This window comes from Aphelocoma coerulescens, chromosome 7 (assembly GCF_041296385.1).
Source record: "Aphelocoma coerulescens isolate FSJ_1873_10779 chromosome 7, UR_Acoe_1.0, whole genome shotgun sequence".
NCBI classification, from domain to species: Eukaryota; Metazoa; Chordata; class Aves; order Passeriformes; family Corvidae; genus Aphelocoma; species Aphelocoma coerulescens.
In genome coordinates this window covers 33,896,271-33,912,981 of record NC_091021.1, presented here as the reverse complement: position 1 = coordinate 33,912,981, position 16,711 = coordinate 33,896,271, and positions in this window count along the sequence as shown.

Sequence of the window (16,711 nt, the reverse complement as noted above, 5' to 3'; positions counted from 1 at the left end):
CCTGAGACTTAGTGCAACTTCAGCCGACAGCACCAGTTGCAGATGGGCCATTTTTGCCATTATGGGCCATTTTTGCCATTAAACCAACCTTGATGCCTGGTCTGTGCCAGTAAATCTGATCACTCTGAATGCTGTTCTGCATTAGCATTGCACCTGAGCCAACACTGCTTCCCGGGCAGATCAGATCACATCAAATCAGATCACATCACATCACTCTTACTGTCAATCTGCACTATCACTGCTTGCCCACAGCTTTGCTGGAGAATGCTCAGGGCACAGATAAAACCCAGGGCAAACATGTTAATAGATAAGGTGAAACAGCAGCACAGGAATTCCCAGTGTCATTGCTCCAAAAGCCAGTTCTCCTGCAAAGCAGGACTGCTTGTTTAATCTCCTGGCAGTGTCTTAGTCAGATGTGAGTCTGAGTTCCTCAACCACACAGTTCACTTAGAGCTGCCACTACAGGTTGGATGCTTTGCCAGGCTATTTCCTAAGGACTTTCTTGTGCCTATGGACGTCTTCTGGAGGGAATTGACCAAGTCTAGAGCCAACATGATAGATGAGAGCATTTTTTCACTTTGGTTTCAATAAGGTCTTTAATTGGAAGAGCTAACAGAAAAGACTCGAGCCTCAGAGAGTTTTCACACCACAACACAAAGTTTAAAACACCCAAACCAACCTGGAAGTACAACTGTTGAATTTCATCTCAAGCTTCTCTATTTTCTTTCTTCCTTGACTTATTACAGTGCATTTATCCTCCTAACAGCCTGAGATATTTCACACATTGAGGATCTTGGACATCCAAACTCCATTTGCAGCTCTCTCTTGCACAAGGGTTCACTTTTTATACATTTATTGCTTCTTTCTTCTGTATTTGAAAGCCACCTCAACACTCTGAAAAGCTCACTGGGGTACTCAGAGCTAGACAGTGCCTCTATGTAGAGATTCTCTAGGTGACACTTAGTCATGTCAGCATGCACTGTTGTTAGTACGAGCACCAACTTATTCAAGGCCCACATAAAAGTCTCTTTGGACACCAAGACATGCCTATGTCTCACATTTAAAAAAGATACTAGAGGGCAAAATAATATTTTTCATCTGCATAAATAATTGTCTGAAGCAGAATGCTTATACTGCACCTGAAATCCTCAAAGTAAAGATTAAAGCTAAATGTGCTTTCTGGGATACCAACCTCTTTTCTCAGGTCAAAAATAGCAAGTATAGAAATAAAACAAAAATAAGGATCCTCCCCTTGCTATCAGGCAGCAGAAGAGTTACTACGGAGTCACAACAGTCTTAAAGCAAAAAGAAATTATGAAAATGTGCAAAGGACTTTCTTTTCTTTTTTCTCTTTTCTCTTTTCTTTTCTTTTCTTTTCTTTTCTTTTCTTTTCTTTTCTTTTCTTTTCTTTTCTTTTCTTTTCTTTTCTTTTCTTTTCTTTTCTTTTCTTTTCTTTTCTTTTCTTTTCTTTTCTTTTCTTTTCTTTTCTTTTCTCTTCTTTTCTCTTCTTTTCTTTTCTTACCAGCTCACAATTCCGCCGGACAAACTGCACCCAGCCTAATGATTCAAAGACTAATTAGAACATTTACTTTACAGCCCATTTGCTGCAGCAACAATGAACCATTATGTAGATACACTTCTTCCTGCAGGGGCCAGGAAGGACATACTGTTGACAGAATTTTAAATGAAAGGGAAAATGAAATTTCCATTAAACCCTCTCATAAGCAGATCAGCTTGCATTCATTCCTGTAAAGGCTCAGTAGTCCAGCCCTGATCAGCAAAATACTGAGCCCCTAAAGATTAAGAGCAAGCGATCTCAGCATTTTCAGCTTTTACAGTGCTCACATCTTTAAGTTAAGCACATAGTTAAATGATTTCAGAACAGAGCCTTGTACCCAGTCTGTGACTCCAGCAGTTTGAATGGTATCCATTAGCCTGTATATTCAGAGAAGAAAGGAAAAAGAAGCTAATTGCACTGCAATTTATGTTCCTTCTTTTCTCTTGCATTGTAGACAGAATTTCTTATCATTTCTCATTACCTGTAAAAAGGGGATAACTTGAAAGTTTAAGCTGTCTGACATAAACCTGTCAATTTCTGTAACAGCTGAATTTTGTAAATGCTACTGTTATGCACAGACTCACTCTAAAATTCAGAAGATGCTGGAATATGTACACTTTAATATTGCTTTTTAAACTACATCATTAGCCTTCATAGTGCTTTCTTTTTTGACCACTGTATCACTAAAAGATTTACTGCACAAGAGGAGAGATCTGGCACACAAAACCAGACCCTGCTTCTCTGTCTGTCATTGCCTAATGACTACTTTTATTTATCTTTGGATGAGGTACACTCATCAAACTTCCTAGATCTTCTCTTCCTCTGCATTGCCATTTATGTGTGGAATAAGCAGAGGGTACTGACTGTATTTTTTTTCCCACATTTGGTTGGTCTAATGTCCCCACAAAGACTTGTGTTGGCACAGCTGAGGAGGTACCATGGAAGGAGAATGAGGAGCTGGAGGGTAGAAGTCAGCATCTCCTTAAATCAGAGCTGCTGCTGCTGCTGCTGCTTAGACAGTAAAGGATATCTTAGTGCTAAGCTGTAGAAAACAGGCAGGCTGCAAACACGAATAATTTTTATGGGCCAGACCCTGCTGGTTTTACTCATGTTGGAAGTCCTGGTGTCATTAAATGTAACTGTATGTGTGAATTAAGAAAGCAGTGTTTGAATTTTTATTTATGTGGTCTCCTGTGCAATAACCCTGGATGGAAATGCATTTGTTAAGTTTTAAATGCGCTCCAGGTTTTATCATTACAAGAGTGGCACTGCCTTTACACAGCTTTTCTGCAAAATAAATATACTGTCTGCCATAAACACACTGTCTTTTCATCTCAACTCCTCATTACTACATCTTCAGATTTTTTAATCTGCAATGCAAATAGGCAGGTTGGTGATCATTACACACTATGTTTCTATATCTTCTTGAGCTTAATTTAAAACAGATACAATGCTTTCTTATGAATACGTTGAGGTTTGATGTTCTAAATAGACTTTTAGTGTAGATGCTTATTCTGACTCCATTATTTTCCCTTTCACCCTAAATAAAGTCTTCCCAGATCACTGTTGCTACTGCAGAGAAATAGATTTTCTATTTTGCCTTGAAAGAAATGTGAAAAAGGAAAATGCTGATGGCACAAGAAGCAATTTGAATCCCATGATAGAAAACATAGCCTTAGCAGACAATGCACAGTAATAAATAATAGTATAGGAACACTGGGATTTTTGTTATCAGAAGAGAAATGCAAGGCAAACATTTTTAAACAAATAGATGTTTCCTTTTGCCCTTTTTTCGGTAGTAAGAGAAAGGTGGTAGAAGGCAAGACAGTAGACCTGAAAAATAACATGCCCTGTCTGTCATTCAGCAGGTACAGAATTGGTTTTGTTTTTTAATAATGTGCATTGGTTCCACTGTTGTACAGACCACAAATAAAGGACGGGCAACAGATAGAGGTCAGGCACGATTACAACCAGTCATTTTCCTCAAGGTGTCTTGATGCCCTTCACTGTTATTTCCATTGTCATTATCCTGTGCGTGGAATAGCAAAGGAAAAGCTGTACATCTCACTTCTGCGAATGTGTTGGGCTGTTTGTTTTAGGCTTTGCCACAAGTAAATCAGATTTAGTAGGAGTGATTCACCAGGTACATATTCTTCCTTAAGTATAATAGCACAATACAAGACTGTGGAATTTCAGGGATGACAAAGCATACATTAAGTGTTATCCAAGAGGATAGTTTGTGTCCTGTGTGACTACCAGAGCTTATTACATTGCTCTTGATGTAACAGGGTGAATTTAAAACTTTGTGAAGTGCTGCCTTGTGACCGGCAAACTGCTTCTGACATGAAGCTGAAAGCTGCTGCTATTTGATGGCTCTTCGGTGACCTTTCAGAGGAGAAAGAATGGCCTCAGTCCAAGTCATAGCACACAGACATCCATATCACTACCAGGAGCAGCTTCTACTCCGAGGGAGGATGAGTTCAATCATTCTTATGGGCAGGGATTTCCCAATCGGACCCCATCTTTCAGAATTGCTAATCACAGCTCAGCTATATTTTCTCATTCCTTTCCTTGGTATTACAGCTCAGAGCGGCAGCTCCATGGCTAATGCTGATCATGCACAGATGATGATGATGATGCACAGATCACTGGGCAATACCATTTTTCTCATCTAACTTCTTATGCAAATGACCATAGAGAAAAATCAGCTATTATTGCTCATGAGTATTATTGCCACCAAAGTGCAACAGAAAGTGAACACAAACAAACAAACAGATTTGTCTCAAACAGACTCACAGTGTGCCCTAATCAGGCCTTTTGAAAGGGTCCACATTACTGAAGCCACCTCATTCAGAGTTGATTTGTAAGTCACACCATTTCTGGGCTGCGAACAGCCCAGTTAAATGTCAATAGAGAGGAATATTAAAAGAACTTTATGCTTGTGTTACAGAGAGTAGATAACTTCTTTGGCTGTTAGGGACTGCCATGTGTGAAATTACCTTTGTGGGGCAGAATGCAGCCACTAAATCTTTACCCACATAACCCACAGAAAAGAAAGAATGTCCCCCCATCCCTGGCCAGTCAACTAACCGAAATGTTTGTCCTGTCTTGGGCTGTAAGAAAATTTCCCGTTTCTTTTTAATTCCCCTGTGAATTCTTGCAGACATTTTCCCTTTCCCAGACTTAGCTGGCATGATCTGTGCTCTTAGATTGTCACCTGCCCCAGGTGAGGGCCACATTTCCACAGTACATTAGGTAGGGACTGCAAAGCAGCTCTGCTCTGTATAATAGAAGTTACTATTCTCATTATTATTTTTAATGCACAGTTAACTGTAGAACATGGGAATATGCTGACAGCTCATGTCTAATCACCCCTGTTGCAACAAAATATGCTTCATTTACAATGAGTATACACACCAGCTCTTTTGTTTCTAATTATCACCAACAATTTGCTGCATCAGAAAGAGAAAGAAATAGGCCATCTAAACCAAAAATTATTATAACCAGTGGAAATTAGCTCTCTTACAGCTGAGTTTATTTCTTTGAACGTGAAAGGAAGGAATGTACAGGAATGACACACCAGGAGAAGAGCTTACACAGTGTCTTTTTAATGGATTCAGTATCCAGTGTATATAGACTGGAAAATATGCAAAGGCACACAATGTAGGAAACTGTGAACAGTCTGCTTGGAAAGCACAGGCCAGCAGTGACCATTAGGTCACCTTATTAAAGATGAAAAATGGCTTGGCTTTGAAATAAAAGCCAGTTGCATCCTGGCAAATAAATTAATATCTTGATGCGGTTCAAGGAGCATAGAGGCAAAATACAAAAGCTAAAGCACAACTATAAATACACAAGGAAACAGCAACATGAGAATACTTCCTAAGTGCATTAGCAATAAATAGAAAGAGACAGTCTAGGAAAAGAAATCAAGTAACAGAAATGTTTTGTGCTGGTTTGGTTCAAACCTAGATCCATTTGTGATTTACCTTTGAAGTCAGAGGGGCAGGCAAGTGTCTAATAAGAGAAAAAGGCAACCTATAAAATAGCAAGCTCCCTAACAGTCAGCTTGACTTGTTTCTAGGACAGGTTAATAGGCTTCTGAGCTGAGGATTAGTTTTAGATTAACCTCAGAAAAGCTTTTTACACAATCTCTTGTGATATTGTCAAAAATGAGCTAAGCTGGCACAATCTCGATGAAGTTATTGTACAAGTACTAAAAAAATGTCTGTAAAATTGTTGGTTAACTGCCAAAAGGAAACGATGCGTTGAGCAAAGCTCCTGCAAGAAAGAGCCTAAGCTGAGCTCAGTGCTATTCAGCATTTTTATGAATGACTTCAATGATGCAATAAAACACACAGTAATTAAATTTGCAGATAATATCAAGCTGGCAGGATGCATGGGGACTGTTGAGGACAGGCTTAAAATTCAAAATTTATCTAAACAAACTGAAGATACAAATAAGATAGAATTCAGGGAAAACAAGTGCAATATACTGTACTTATGTAGAAGTCATCACTTGTGCACGTACAACATGGGGAATACCTAATAACACAATTAATTCAGAAAAAAAGGTATAGAGGATAAAGAATTACCAGCAGAACATGAGTAATATTTTTGCCAATAAAATTACCCTCCTACTAGGGCATGTGATGAAGGTGTCACACACAGGATGTTTGAAGGAGCCCTCAGCAGGCCACAGCCTGAGGCTGGAGTACTGCAGGGAGTTTAATTCACCAAACTTTCAGGAAGAAATGAGTCAGCTGGACAGCTGAGAGCAGCAGGAACAATCAAAGGTTTGAAAACACCTTCTGAGAGGAGAGTTTGAAAGAATTGGGTTTGTTTAACTCAGCCAAGACTCAAGGAGACACAACAACAGTCATCAAATAACAGAGAAGTTTTGCAAGAGGTTACCCTTACTGCCCACTCTGCTAATATGCTTAAATTGCAGACAGGAGTATTTAAGGACAAATTAGACAAACTCAGTCAGGAATGACTTCAGAGGGCTGAGGGATCTCTCAGAATATCTTCCAATCCTGTCTGCTGCCCTTGTCTTCTCAATGTAATTTTTCAAACCTCCAGTAAAAGCATGCTTGCTCTGCCCATGAAAATCTAAGAAAAATAAAAATACCATTATGATTATTTGTTTTAAAATTTGCAATAAAGGGTAAAATTTCCAGAGTTATTTTAGGTGAACTTCAGAAAATTAATCACCCTTAATTTGCCAAAAAACAGCCCGTCATTTTTAGGCTAAACAATGGTACACAGGCCTTAAAAGGGAAATTATTGCAATTGCTGCAGTTATGCAATTGGAACAATGACATGTTTGAGGGAGTGAATGACAGATTCTAGATATTCTGATCATTTTACTGTCATCTATCTGCCCATTTTAAAAGTTTGCACAAAATATCAAAGGTATTATAACGGAGGAAACTTAGACCAGAGCTTGTCCAGATAAAGTATTCACTAAACAGATGGTGGTGACAATGAAGCTTTGCAAGATGAAAGGTAATTAACCTGCTCAAGTGCTCATGACAGAATCCTTGATACAACATCTAAGGGCCTGAAGGCAGAAAGGCAGAAATGAGCAGCAGTTTGAATTCTCAGGTGTAGGATGCCAGAAAGCTGGGCAGCATCAGGGGTTGTTTGCTCACCTGTACAGACAGTGCTGAATTCACAAGAATGCTCGGGGCTCAGTCAGTCAGTCAGAGGCTGGACAAGGTACAATTTTAGGTCTGGTCCTGAAAAACCAGAGTGGCCAGCTGTGGCTCTTTAGTGACCAGCTGTACCTTGGGGTACCAAGAGCCCTGGAAAGCCCAGAGTGGCCATGCACCAGTAAGAGCAGCAGCCACTGGGGAACAGCCAATGCTGAACATCTCAGCTCATCTTTCTCTCAGCAAAGTGTTAAGAATGAAAACATTTGGTTAGTTCAGTTAGCAGAGTGTTCAGTTTGCTCTGCTCATTATTTTGAGTCTGCTGCCTTTTAACTACACTTTGGTAAAGTTAATTGAAGCATCCTTTTTACTTCATTTTAAACAGACAAAAGAGGACTCACTTCACTATCATTCATCTATTACGTTTTCCCATATTAATTTCCCCTTAGCACTTTCTTCAAATATCCTGACATTTACTTCTCCAGCAATTGTTTTGATATTTTTTCATCATTTCAGTTGCTCTCTGTAGGACCTTTTCTATTATTTCGTGTGCTCTTTGAGATAGAATGCTGAGATTGAACACTTTAATACAGGCAAAGGTGTACTATAAATTCTTGTAATGATACTTGTTTTGTCTTAATACAATCTAACATCTCAATTTCTTTCTAGACTGCACTGAACAGCAGCCTTCTCAATGCTGTTCCCTGCAAAGACCAAGTATTTTTCTCGGAGTTGCTACAGCTAATTTAGAATCTATCAGGCAGTATGATTAGTTCCAATTGTCCCTTCAGCATCAGTTACCATCAGCTGTCTACCCTGAAGCTCACCTGTCATTTATTGAGTGCTCGACCACCATTTGATCCTTCTGCATTCTTCGTATCTCCTAGAGCTAACAAGGCCCATGTAATTTCACCTTGTCAGCAACAAAAAAAAAGAGTACTATTTATTGCCTTTCCAGACAATTTTCACAAGTTCCAGTATGGATCTCTACATTGCTCAGCTATTAATTTTTTTCTCGAGTCCTTACTTCTCACCTTCTTAGAGCTCCCTAATCCGCAAGAGTACTTCCTTCTTATAGTGAGATAATTTTTTTTTTGAGTGAGTTTATCCACATAAACTGTATTTACTATTGTAGCTACAAGATTTCCTGTCTTCAAGTAATGAAAGAATTCTAATAGACTGCAAAGATAATGTTTTCTTTAACAGGAACTCTTTTGATCCATTCTTTGATAACAGCTTTATCAAAATGATTCATAAAACTCCATACCAGCATGATCTCTACATTTCTTGCAGGAACTAGTCACAAGGCTGAGACTCACTCTCTCAAACCATTTGTACTCCCTACATCTTCCACTCTTCCCTTTATCTATTTGCTTTATCTTTATGTTTGCCTTTCACTTAGATTTTCAACTATTTGAGGATGGCTTTTACTCTTTTTTATGTTTGGACAGTGTATAGCATGGGGAGACTGATGCCCACACACACAAGAAGTACCTTGCAAAGACAATAGTAACTTATTGCATGGAAAATGTTTCAAATAAAGTGATTTACTGCTTATCAAGTGCAAACAGACATTTCTGTATCTTCTGCTCAGGTACCACTCTTCTCAGTCCTGATACTAATAAAAATAACTCCTCTCTTTCCCTGTGGTTTTCTAACATCAACACTGCACCGATCCAAAATAATGCCACTCTTAGATTAACTCTACTGGATGTACAAGAATAATCTGGAGACCTCTGTCTATGCAGTTACCATCCTTAGACTTCAGATGGTATCAATTCAGACAATGATTTTTCTTATCTCCACTTCGGAGTAAGTTTTCTCCTTTTCCCAAGAAGCAGTTCAGTGTAAAAAGTTAGGAAATTCCATCACCTTGGTACGTGCCCCTCTACTGTCAATAAAGTAAACAGCTTGTCTCCAGAAATAAATGATGCTTTAATTATTTTTACCAAATAAAATGTTACTCACAGACTATTTAGTGGCAAATAACCAACTAGGGCAGATGGTGACAATCCCCTGTGTGACTATGTTGTAGTAGGAGGAAGAGCAAAGACGAATGCAACACAGCAGATGTCCAGCGCACACGTGGAAGATGACAAATGAGTCACGCTCCAGGATCCCACTTCCCCTTCCACAAATGGATTTGTCAAAGGCAGGAGTGTGAGATCAAACACCAGCAAATTGAGACATCTCATAGGAAGAGAGGATGGAGGTCAGCTTGTTGACAGAGGAGAGATTCCAGGAGAGTTCTCAAAGAAGCTGTATCTTCCTTAGGTTCAGGGAGTGGTATGACTGAAGGAAAAGCCTAAAGCAACCTATGTGTGTCATGGCCCCCACAAAGAGCCTTCACTGGAGTGAACACTGTGCTTTAAAGAAACTATTCAGTCATTGTTCTTGGGGAAAGCAGAACTGCAAGGTTCTTAAGACATATTTAACCAGGTACACACCACAGGAGAAAGAGAGAAAACTCTATGTTCCTTCCTCAAGAGGAATGGTAGGAAGAGGCTACCTCAGAGAATGGTGCATTAGAGACAGGGTTGAACAATCTGGTGACCATCATAAGTAGGCACAGTCATTTTGGCAGTACCTGCCTTGCTGGGCAAGTGCAGATCTGAGCCCTCTGAGCCCTCTTACCAAATCCCATTTGCCCACCACCCACACAGCCTGTTGATTGTGTCTCTGTCAAACTCACCAACAATGCAACAGGAAACCTAAATAACCCCTCTGCCTTAACAAGAGGCCCCAGCTCACTCTGGTTGAGCCACACAGATCAGGCCTGGAAAGGGCTAAACACTGAGCACACCAAGCCTGCAGCCGTCCAAGCTTTCCTTTTCTTAAACAGTCTATGGATTAATTAAGAATGTCCAGGAATATTCTCATCTCTGTATAAAATCTACACAAGAAATAGAAACAGCAAACATTTAAATAGTTTAAAATTCCTTATTAGGTAGTATAGACACAGCTTTAGATTCTATTCTGTGCTGCTACAAAAAAAATATCCACAGTCAGAGCTGGCAGTCAGCTTCCCTCCTGGGGCACTGCAGGCTGGTAGTGCAGCTGACTGCTATCATGTCAGGAGCAGACAAGGAACTCTGCTCAGCAGTGACAGTGATGAAATCTATTGTTCAGTCCACAGCCAAGATGAATCACTCTCCTTCTCATCTCTTACTGTCTGCAGACCTTTTAAGTTTTATACATTAGGTTATTGTGGAAAAAAAAAGAAAATAGCACTGAAAAAGAAATTAGGCACAACCTAATGAAACGAGTCCATCTCCAGATAGTGGGAGGTTGCCCATTCAGTGTAGTCTTAAACTCTAAACCACTCTTACCAACAGGCTTGTTTCAAAACATGGGAATAAGTGGGTACAAATAAAGGGAGAAATTGGGACCATAGGTAATCTGTTCAACCAAAGATCCCTAAATGATCTGAGCACAATGGTTTTTTGTAAAAATGTCAGTATTAAATGAATTTAAGAAAAGCAACCCAAGCAAGCAAACAAACATAAAATACACACCATTACATCCACTGATATATGACTGATTGACACATGACTGATTGACAGATTATTTATGATCATACCATAAACACAAGAATCTGGGTGTGAAAATGACCTTGAGAGCTTGTATAACCACACCTATTCCTATACAATACCAATGTGTAACACTTAGCATTGACAGGTTCAGAAAAACTTAACCACTATTTATAGAAACACAGGTTTCCACACAATATTTCATATACTTTTCAGAATATCTAGTATTTCAGTATCTGATGAAACATCATATTATTTTCCTGCACATAAAACTAATGAGAAGTTGGCAATAATGGTTTCACAAGGTAAATGCTCAAGATGTTTCCACTAAGTAAAGTTTATAACTCATAATTCATGTAAAATCAAAAAGCTCTCTGAAATAATTTCAATACAACCTTCATTTTAATGCAGGATAGATAAGTGTATGCCAGCTCTCTTCTTACCTGTATTGTTTGTTTCACAAAGAGTAAGTTAAAAGAGATCTATAAATGCTCACAAGATGCCAGAGCCAAAACTGATGTGGCATTTTCCTTTTAAACTTCTGTTTTTAGAAATAGCAGGTTTGAACTTCACCTTCTGGGGAGAATTGCCCTTGCTTATTCTCAACATAGAGAGAAAGAACTTTTGAGGAAAATTTTAAGGAAAGCCATGACCATATGTTTTAATTAGCACATGTAGAAAGCTTTACATGCTCTTAACAATGTGCTTCCATGTGTCCATCAGACCAGTAATGGAAGTCCATGCACCTACCCTCACTCTCTCTTGTGTACCTGTGCCCATGGCAGGAAGGGAGCCACAAATGCAGCTCACAATTCCTCCTTGAGACAAGATCCTGGCTTTTCAAGCCAATGATATAACCTTGAAATCGTGTACACACTGTGTATTATAAATAAATTTGAGCTGGAGCTCAGGCTGCAGCCTGCACTTGATACACAGCATGCACATTCTTTGTCTCAGCTGGACAGAGGAAGATCAAACAGGATCTTACATTAAAGAGATATCCACTGCTCACCTTATTCTTAGTGCTCACTGATTTCAATAGAAATAATATCCACCTGTTATGCAGAGTTTCACCAATAGATTTCAAAACATTTTACAAAGGAAGTCAACAGTATTATCACCATATTACAGCTGTGAAATTTGAAGTAAAGGGAGGTAAAGTGCTTTGTCAACAGTCTCCAAAAAAAAACCAAGCAACTGAAGGAAAGTCGCATGAAGTCCAGCACAAGGACTGTGTTAAGAGAAGGGCAGGACACTACAAATGCATTTTATGGAAAAGAGGTACTATCAGAACACAAGACCCTGAAAAATCAAAGGAAGGAGAAAGGTTAACATAGACACAAGGATCATACACAAGTAGAAGCTTAGGGAGATCTAGAGCAGTGCAGTAGATATGAGCAGATGGTAAAGGAATTACCAGAACCAGTGAAAAGCAGGGACAAGTGGGATATGAGAAAGAAAAATATAAAATGGAGCTCTTTGGTATGGACCATAAAGGGTCCTGAAAGGCCAGAAAAGAAGAGGCTGTAGCAATCCAGATAAAACCAATGATACATGTTGGCAAGAGAAAGTCGAAGCTGTGTTCAGGAGGTTTCTGACTTGAGCAACTTGAGGTTGTGGGGTTTTTTAACTTCAAGCTGCAATCCACACTGAGGCTTTGCTAAGTCTGAAAGAAAGGAGTTGTTTCCTCCTTTTCATGTTTCTCCTCTGCTCTACTTGGATTTTTTTCCAGGGCAGTTTTCTCTTTTCTGCTGATTTATTCTCTCTACATCACATTTTTTCCCCTCCTATGATGATCTCTACTATCAGTGCCCAGATTTTGTGAGAGTACTTCCCCCCCAAAAAGTACAGGGTTTTTTCATTTAAATTGATTTAAGCTTTAGTTCTGCTTAAACTTCTGCTTAAAGAAGTTTTTCTTCTCTTCTGCATTGCCATGACCAACACTTCTGCCCTTTACCTCAATCAACATGATAATGGCATTTGTGCTGCTATGCATGAGCCATCCAGCCTTTATGTCAGAATATTTTGTGGAGAAAAACAGAGCGACGGAGAATTCATCTATTTCAGATGCAAAAATATGAGGAAATTTTCTCTCACTCACTGAACATGCCTGTGCATTTCATGTACCAATCTGTATCAGTTTGGAAAGGAGCACAGTATGACAGTAATGCCCTTGCATAGAAGGAGGTTTATTCATATTTGGACATTTCTTCACTGCTGGAAAGCAATATGTAGGTGTAAGATCCTGTAATTGCAACTGCAGTGGTGGAATGCAGTAATTTTCCTATTTAAGCTTTTGTGTTTGCATGTATGTGGTACATCCCCTCCACCAGTAGAAAACCACATGAATTTTACACCTCAACACTTGTATAAATACAAGTCCAAAACTCTGAATCATCTATGATTCAGAATTATCAAAGTCCTGTTACTCTTGCTTGAAGCTACAAATATGACTTGACTTTATCACAGTTGCCTAGAGGATATGAAATACAGCTTCACCACTTTGTCCTTCTCTCTCCTGTCCACATGCAGATAACCCAAAGTTGTTTATTGATGGTGCTGAGGACATTTCATGGCACAGTTCATGAGCTGACTTTTACAGGGTTTCTCAGTGGGTGACACTGAGTTTCTTCTTACTTCTTGCAAGCCCTAAGGTGCTTTTGGAAATAGCTTCTATAAGCCACAGAAGTTTGGGTTTTCTCCCATGCACACTTTAGGAATAAGAAGCCAAAACTAGTAGGATGCTAGATTTGTTTTCATAGTATTTAATATTTCTGGCCTATCCCATTTTTTGAAGATCACCCTGACTGGAATTTAGGAATACAATTATAAAAGTTAGGTATTGCTAATGTATATAAAGTATTGTGTATTTTGGAGAATATGCTGCTTTTTCTGGTGTTTGTTAAGCATTATTGATATTTTTCTGATTAATATCTTCTGAGACCTTCTCAATTTCCCTAAAACTGTCTTGGATCTTGCTCAAGCATAAGCAATTCATCTCACTACTTCCTTTTTGGTGTCAGGGAGTATTTCTTTCTAATGACCATCCGCATATCCTACATTTATTAATTTGTTTTGGTCAAAAATGAATTAATGCAATTGTAAATGGATACTGATAGCCCTCTGCAACACAATCTTACAAACAACCTTTCTTGAGGAAAAAAAAAAATCATAAAAGGAAAATCTTTACTCCAAAACTGGAACTCCAGAAGTTTCATCTTTTTAACGAAAAAATCACAGAGAACTTAAATATGTCTGTCACCAGGCACAAGGATAGTTGAGCAACATATTTTTGCACATAATTCCTCAAGTGCTTGAAGAACCGTGGCTCACCACCTTAAACATCCTGTATCTGTTTTCCACATTACCAGACTGGCATTCCTGCTAAGCTCCAGGCTTGCTCAGTGCATGCCAGGTTAACTGCTTTACTAGTGAAATCTGAAAACCTTCCTGCACCATATTTTAAAAATTATATCAGTGTGGATGAATAATTAAAGAGGAATATAAAATGGTAAATTCCTACGTCTAAGTATTTTGATTTCCAAAGGATCACAACATCAAAATCAGATCTTTTTCAATTTGACTGTTGAAATGGTCCATAGTGATTTTTTTGTTCTTCTTGAAAGTCCTTGAGCTACTTTCATATGAAGCATTGTGGATCAAATAAAAAGATTAAGACTTATACAAATGTTTTCACAGTGCCTGGGTCTTCTGGGCTCCCCAGATATAAAAGGAGATTAAACAAAACACAGCACAATTTGAACTTACATAATTAAATTAAATCTTTGACTCATCATGTGAGGAAATACCAATACTTCTGGCAAGTACATGTGACAAAATCAAGAACCTTCTTTAAATTCATATGAAGAAAACAATATCAAGGCATTGCCCAAAAAAATTGTCACTTGCAATTTCTTATATCAAGTCCTCAAAATGGGCACCCAGACAATATCTATACCTGAGGGTAATGAGCAGGAACGAACAGCACAACTTCCAAAATACTGTTTTGCCTTTACAGCTGTTCATGTATTTCATTCTCACCAGTACCACACATTTCTGACATACACATAAATAACCATTAAAGAAGCCTAATGAATGGTGCAGCATGGACTGCTTTCTTTTGTGCATGTTTCAGGACCAACTCGCCAAAGGTACATCAGAAATTAGGCTTTACTTATATAATGATTTATTTAAAGAGCAAGGTAGGAAAGATTGCCAGCTACATCTGCTCATTAACAGGCTGAAACACCTCCTGTTAGTTATCAATGCCTTTTTTTTCAAGAACTCCCAGGAGGTAATTCCTAGTGTGTTTGTTTTCTACTTCATTTGCGTGTCTCTCCCCATTGTAAAACCACTATGCAATATGCATGGATGTTTGCTGTACATTAATACCAGTATTTCCAGACTGAAGTGATTAGTGAAGCTCAAAATAATGCAGACAAGAATGTATCTCTTCCGTTGTACCGTTCTAAAAATAGGAAGAGTCTGGATTTAACAAATCTTGTCAATGAAGGCTTACCTCCTTAGGGCTGTGAGGATAAGGAAAAGAGCATTTTTTTAACATCAAAACCAATATTTTTAATGAAAGAGATTATATGCAGGTCTAAAAATGCATCTGTACAGAGGACATGCAGTAAGGATGCCTCACCGAGTCTGCAGTGCCTAACAAAGCATGGGGAGAACAATATACACTGTAATGCTGTGCAAACCCAAGGTAGCCAAAAGTCACTCCATTATTGAATCAGTTCAACTGACACATTTGAAACAGCTCACATTCTAAAATCACTCACACTGTTTTAAAAGGAATTTTTTTCAGTTAACCTCTTTCTTTAGGTTTCCTCTTAGACATTAAGAGCCTGTATTTACTGTCAAATAATTACATATGTGACATTTTAAAAGAAACGGAAAAGGTCTTTGGAATTACGCTTATGTTTTTTACTTAGGGAATCAAAGATACAGGCTGAAGACACAAAATTATTTTGAAATTTCTCTTTTATATATAAATCACAGAAAACTAAAAGGAAGTTATCCATTCTGCTGTATTATTAATACTTACCTCTAAGCCTAAGAGAACTCACATTATGTCTGTCAAAATCCTGAAAATTATTCTTTTTCAAGTCTTCAAATATTGTGTGATGGATTTAAATCCATTAAAGGAAGATTTCACTTCAGATCCATAGCATTATATTCAAATCATCCAGGGATATTTGAAAATTTAAGTCTGTAGTACCTTCACAACTGATTATTTTAATGGCATTTAAGATAATACACACCAACTGTTTGGAATTACCTGTCTACATCAGTGTCATTTCAAACTAGTTTTTCTGCCTACATCAAGATTTTGTGGCTCTATATGGGAATCACCGTGTTATTCTTGTCATTCACATTTTTAGTGCTATGCTGTTATCCGTCGCTTAAGCTAATGAATAAATAATAGCTATTTTCCCTATTTTTGTCAAATTAAACTTTACTTCAGTTGGCCTTTTGCTGTTTTTTCAGCTCCACTGGGAGGAGAAGGGATTTACAGATATGTTTTCTGAATTTAAACTTAGCAGTAAGTCTCTGTCTTCCTAAGCAAAAGAGTGTATTGAACCAACCCCCGCAGTGCTTGCAAGCAAAAGCATTGCTTTTGAGGCTGCTTGATTTCTCTCTTCATCCCAGCCCAAACCTGTTTGATGGCTACAAAGGAAATATCCCAGTCCAAAGGATCAGAGACATACTCAGGAGCCAGAATCCCACAAATGCTGATGGTGTGGCAGATCCTCACATTTCATTTATTCACCCAGCTGTAAATTCCCTTTCCTGAGTATGGATGCCAGATACTCACCTAAGGAGGCTGGGAAGGAGCACAGCCTGTGTCTTCCTCCCAGCTTCCCAATTCCCAACACATGTGCAGACCCTGACCCTCTCCAGGCTAGCAAGAGGGAGCCTGATGGAGGTCCCTGTGGATTGAGCACGGAGGTTGGACC